The sequence below is a fragment of the Chionomys nivalis genome, chromosome 6, assembly GCF_950005125.1.
Source record: "Chionomys nivalis chromosome 6, mChiNiv1.1, whole genome shotgun sequence".
Lineage (NCBI taxonomy): Eukaryota > Metazoa > Chordata > Mammalia > Rodentia > Cricetidae > Chionomys > Chionomys nivalis.
This window is the reverse complement of record NC_080091.1, coordinates 102,745,357-102,751,356: the sequence shown is the minus strand read 5'-3', so window position 1 is coordinate 102,751,356 and position 6,000 is coordinate 102,745,357. Positions and strand designations below refer to the sequence as shown.

The 6,000-nt window shown below is 38.6% G+C and overlaps 1 pseudogene; it reads left to right on the top strand.

Moving 5' to 3' along the window:
- Positions 1-1,236: 1,236 nt before the first annotated feature.
- The window catches only part of LOC130876403 (ATP-binding cassette sub-family G member 3-like), a 71,954-nt pseudogene continuing 67,190 nt past the window's right edge, over positions 1,237-6,000 (top strand).

Sequence of the window (6,000 nt, the reverse complement as noted above, 5' to 3'; positions counted from 1 at the left end):
TTTTCCACCAGTGTCTGAGTAGAGCACACTGATTTGGCAGAGCCTTAGACACATAGTTTGCTTTGTCTGAAATCCCAAAGCCTAAGCCTTCTGGATCCAAGGCACAGTGTTTTGAGGAAGCCATTGTTCTAAAACTCCAAGTTTGCTTAGTGACAGACTGCTAGTACTTTTCCTCAATAATAACAGAGCTTCTGACAGATGTGTTTAGCAGGTTTTGCTTTCTTGTCTTCTCTGGTTTGGGACATGTACTTGGGAGGACAGGAAGCAACTAGTTTTGCTTCAGTGCTGCTGTCCCTCAACCCTGGCTGCTTTGGATGTCATCAGAGCTCTTCACACAGCTGCTCTCAACCTGTCTGCTTTAAGGATGTTCCTGGAGGAGGCTTGCCTGAGCAGCTGGACCCTGACAGGCAGGAGCTCACCATCCAAGATGTCAGCTCTTAGTAAGGAAATCTGGCTGCATTAAAGATGGTATTTTAAACTGTTCAAGTGCTCAGTTCACTAAAGGTCATACTTTAAAGCAAACATTAGTAAATTGTGAAAAATGACATATAAATTTCATTTATATTGTTTTTCCTTAGAATTATTATACTGCTTAGCTATTGATTTGGTGTCCCTGTCCCTGTCATTTTAATATCTGAATCTTCCTAGAATGTAAGCATGTCCATTACATTAATGATGATGTCATTGTCAGTGGTTCGTCTTGTTGGCTGTGTGAAGATTCTTAATGACAGTCTGAAGCTGGAAACAGTCACAAATTTCTCACGATAGCCATGGAAGTCCAAATTTTTATTGTGTCATACCCCATAATGCAACATATACCTATACACAACACACACACATATGCACATACACAAGCACATGTACACACAGGACATGAGGTGATAGTGGTTATGTATTTTACATCTGAACTTATATTAATCATAATATGCTTTTGAAGTAAAAGAAATCTGTCCCCTCATAAATTGCCTTTTCGCTCATGAATTATGAATAATATTTATGCTCTACTTGTTAGGGCTCATTTGTTTCTTGGGAATTTGGTATCTACATGGAGTCTATATACTTAGTTATGCAGAATTTTCATTGGGTCCATAGGTAATCACAGCCATATGTACTGTTCATCAGGAAGCAATCTGCCTTTGACTACAAAGTCTAAACAGTCCTTAAGTGTGCTGCTCTGTGTAATAATGTTGAACTTAGTCTTGCTCTTCCTTCTACAGGAAGGAAGAACCTCTGAAGATGTCATCCAATAATGACCCTGTTACAGTTCCAATATTAGAAATAAATCCTAGTGACCTTTCTAGAATGGACACCAGTGACCTGAACTCATTGGCTGAAGAGGCTGTGTTAAGTTTTCATAACATCAGCTATCAGGAAACAGTGCAAAGTTGCTTTCTGTTTTCTAAAAAAACAAGTGTGAGAGAAAAACTATCAAATATCAGGTATGTGGATGAAGTAGAGACCACAACATTGAGCAACTTTTCAACAAACACAAACTTTCTCTATCATTTATAAACTGACTATGTTTGTGTGTGTATATATGTATATGTTTATGTGACTATACAAGTGTATGTGTGTATGCAAATATATATATGTTTATGTTTGTGTTTAAGTGTATATGCGTGTATGTTCATATGTGCAGATGTGTGGATGCTATGGCACACCCATAGCACAAGGCTGTCAGAGGAAAACCTTGAGTATTGGTCTTCACCTTCTACTGTGTTACACACAGAGTCGCTCATTGTTCACTGCTTGTTATGCCTGGTTAGCAGAATGCAAGTGTCCTGAGATTCTCCTGCCTGTTGTAGCTAAGTTTTCTATAAGAATAAAAAACTATGCCCCTTTCAATTTGAATATTCACTTCTCTAAATTAATCAATCAAATTATTTGGACATAATTTGTGTTTGTGCTGTACCTATACATCAATAAATAATGTCCTCTACTTGAGGGATGTCTCCCAATTTTAACTGAGCATATTCTAATCTCTTTATAAGAGAAGAAAATCATCATTTTTTGGTTATTCAGTTTTTCTATTTTGATTAAGGTGGAGTTTTGTTTTTTGTTGTTTTCAGTGTTAAATTTTGCAACGCTCTCCTGTCCTCTGAGGGTGTCTTTCTAATATTTGTATTTCTACTTAAGATACACTGATTTTGGTTTGATTCCATTTTAGCAGTAATTACACTGCTACTAATGTTCCATGAATCACTGGTTTCTTGTGACAATGTCTATGAGGCAGCGAGCAGGGTTATATGAAGATATTAATCATAAAACAGTAGTGAGAAGCTGTTATATACTTGACACATAAAGGCCGTGTGTGTAATGGAGTCTTCATGAGAAACTGCTACTTTCTTCAAAGAGCACTTATCTTAAATGAACCACATATCACAGAAGACAAGTCCTTAAATAATAAACAGAGAGGTTTTGTGATATCTGAGACATTTTTGACGCGTTTTCGCTAGCAACTGACATCTTTCATAAGTAATAGGCTCCTAATAATGTTTTAATTTTATGAGTTTGCACTTATTTTCTGTGAACAGTTTTATCCAACTACAATATCATGTTCAGCATAGACCCTAAACTAATATAATTTTTTTTTTACAAAAAATCAGCCAGTACAATTTTGTGTTTACAGTGGAATCATGAAACCTGGCCTCAATGCAATTACGGGACCAGAAGATGGGAGTAGATCTTTGTGAGTATAATGGAAAGCATACAAAAGCCCTTTGTGGTAGTGATATTTCACTTGTATTTTAATAAATAAAGCTTGCCTGAAGATCAGAAAGTAAAGCAGTCATACTGGCCAGCCTTACAGACTAGGCAGCAATGACACACACCTTTAATCTCAGTAGCCACAGTGACACACACCTTTAATCCCAGTAGCCACACTAGTCTGCCATAGAAACTGAGCAGTAGTGGTGCAAGCCTTTAATCCCAGCCCAAGAGAGGATTATAAAACAGGAGGAGACAGCTCTCACACACAGTCACATTCTGAGATTCCTGGAGGCAGGATCACCATTTGAGGAGTGAGGTTGTGTAGTAATATCTAAGAGTTCTACAATAGCCCAGAATGGAGTATAACAAAGGTTTATTTTTTCGGGGATAAACTCCCAGTTAGGGTAGCAATCTGCACTCCTTTTCCTGCGCTGGGGACTGGAACCAAATCCAGCAGAAAAAAATGGGGACCGCACTTACTTTTTGTCAGCACTTATAATGCAAGAGACCACACCCAAAGTGGGCTGGTATCTTAAAGGCTATTCCCTGAAGGAGTTCGCACAACAGATCCATGTAAAAGTCAGTGATTGGTTGATTTGCTTTTCTGTTCTTCAGGTTGAACGCCAATATCTGTTTCTGAGTTTTTATTAATTGTGATCCACTTTGTATCCAGTTTCTGTGCTGTAAAGATGCGTTATTTCAGTATTGTGTGAGTTAACTGTGAGTGTGTATGCGTGAGTCTGGTCCCATGTGCTGTGGGTAGTGTGCAGGAGGGTGCATTCTAATTTTACACCAGGAGCAGGAAGTCTTACTAGGTCACTTTTGTAGTAAGAGCGGCTGGCCGCTTCCCACCACCCAGCTCCTGGCCACTGGCTAGCTTTATACCTGAAATAACAACACACAAATTGTATTCTTTTAAACATTGCCTGGCCCGTTATCTGTAGCCTCTTATTGGCTAATTCTCACATCTTGCTTTAACCCATATTTAATAATCTGTGTAACACCACAAGATGTGGTTTACCAGGAAAGAGCTTAACCTGCATCTGTGTCGGGTGGGAGATTCATGGTGACTGCCTGACTCGGCTTCTTTCTCCCAGCATTCTGTTCTGTCTACTCAACCCACCTAAGGACTGGCCTATCAAAGGCAAAGCAGTTTCTTTATTAGTTAACCAATGAAAGCAACAGATAGACAGATGACTTTCCCACATCACACTTTACTGCTAATAAATGACAGTGATTAGCATACGGTGTTGGGTCATATTATTATTTCTTGTGGGAGAGATAGTATTAAGATTAGAATGATGAAAGAGAAGTTTCATGAAGACAAGAATTCACCACCAGGCCTAATTCTCAAAATACAGCAGCACATTACCTGTTTGAGTCCTCAAGGTCAGATAATAGGGAGAGGCGGTCATACAGATCATTTCTTACATTCATAATTTTGGGCTGTATTAGAGCACATTCTGAACAGAAAGAAGTGAGTGTGTGTGTGCATGTGTGTGTGTGTGTTTGATATCTCAGCCTTTTGATATGCAAAATTTTTATTCTGAGTATCTGAAAGCTGATAGCTGTTACTGAAGGAAGGAAGTAAACCACACAACGTATGTAATCTTTTTAGGTTATTAAATGTCTTAGCTGCAAGGAAAGATCCACGGGGATTATCAGGAGATATTTTGATAAATGGAAACCCTCGACCTGCTAATTTCACATGTATTTCTGGTTATGTGCCACAAGTAAGTGCTGTTGGGTTTGTAATTTTAGGTTTCCCCTCATTCTGTGTGGTTAGATGCTCAGCTAATAGACCTGTGTTTTTCCAGTTCATTATATGACACATTTAAAGGCCGTACTTTCTCTACACTGGCTTTTCACAATGACTCATTAGCCTGAGGGTAACATTATAAAATAGGAAGATATGAAGAGATTGAAATATGACATCTGCAGCACAGTATTAGTAATTGAAGGTGTGATTTAATTCTACAGAGTACTACAGTTGTCCAAGTTTGTCCTTCCTTCATCCTTCTTCACTACTTAGTTTTCTGCAAATAATTGCAGGTAGCCATCGCCAAAATCCCTGTGCTCTATTTGGATGATAAATGGGAAGAGTGAAAATGATTGCATCAGGTTCTGTACTTGCAATTAGTAAAATTTAAAGCTTATTTTTTAGGAAAGTATTACATTGTATATATTTTATATGAGGATTAGGTTGCATTTGTTAAAATGATTGTTTCACTGATCACTATATTTAATTGAAATTCTCTTTAATTTTAAGAATGACGTGGTGATGCACACGGTGACTGTGAGAGACAATGTAGAGTTCTCAGCAGCTCTTGACTGCCAATGACTATGACAAGAGATGAAAAAAGAAGGAGAATTAATGAGGTCCTTGAACTTCTGCATCTGGATAAAGAGTCAAATGTTAAGGTAATGTGAAGAAAAGTCTTGAAAGTCTCAGCTGACAGAGAGAGAGAGAGATACATGTCTGAATTACATGACCCTCTGTCAGCAGTTCCATATGATGTATGTAGTCACACTGGCTGCTTTCTGTTTTAATCAAGGGACTGGTTACAAGATGTAAAAGAAAATTAAGCTGGGAAGTCTTCATAACAGTGGCTAAACCTGGGAATGGAGTGTGATTCAGCACAGAAGAGTGCTCCTCACATAAGCCTCCTCTTCTCTCAGCCTTAAACTCTTGACTCTTTAGAGAATTGGACAAGTGCTTTCTTCAATTTATTGTCACTTTCCCTGGAGGAATTGTCCCTTGTTTCAGAATGTGTTTCTGCACTGACACAGGATGTGAGATGGAGAACTCTGGCTCTGTGCTCACTCTGCATTTATTTCCTTCCAGGGTTGTCCTTGGTCTCTTTCGCACTTACTTCTTACTTGTGTAGCGCATGCTATTTTCTGTAGTCCTTTTTTTGTGTGTGTTTTTTTCTCATCCTTACTCGTGGTTGCTAGTTTTAAGTGTCAGCTTGACACAGTTTAGTATCACATGGATCATCTAGAAGAGAGCCTCAATGAGGAATATAGACAAGTTGACTTGTGAGCATTTCTATGGGTAATTGTCTTGATTAAGTTAAGCGATGTAGAAAGACCCAGTTCACTTAGCCAGCTCCATTTTGGGGGTTTGGGTCCTGAGTGTTGTGAGAATAGAAAAAGTGAGTTGAGCACTGAAAGGCATGTAGGCATCATCCTTTCTGTGCTCTTGACTGGGTGTGACCAGCTGCAGCAGCTTCATGTCTTGCCTTCCCTACAATGGTCAACTGTACTTTTCAACTTTGTACTGAAATAAAA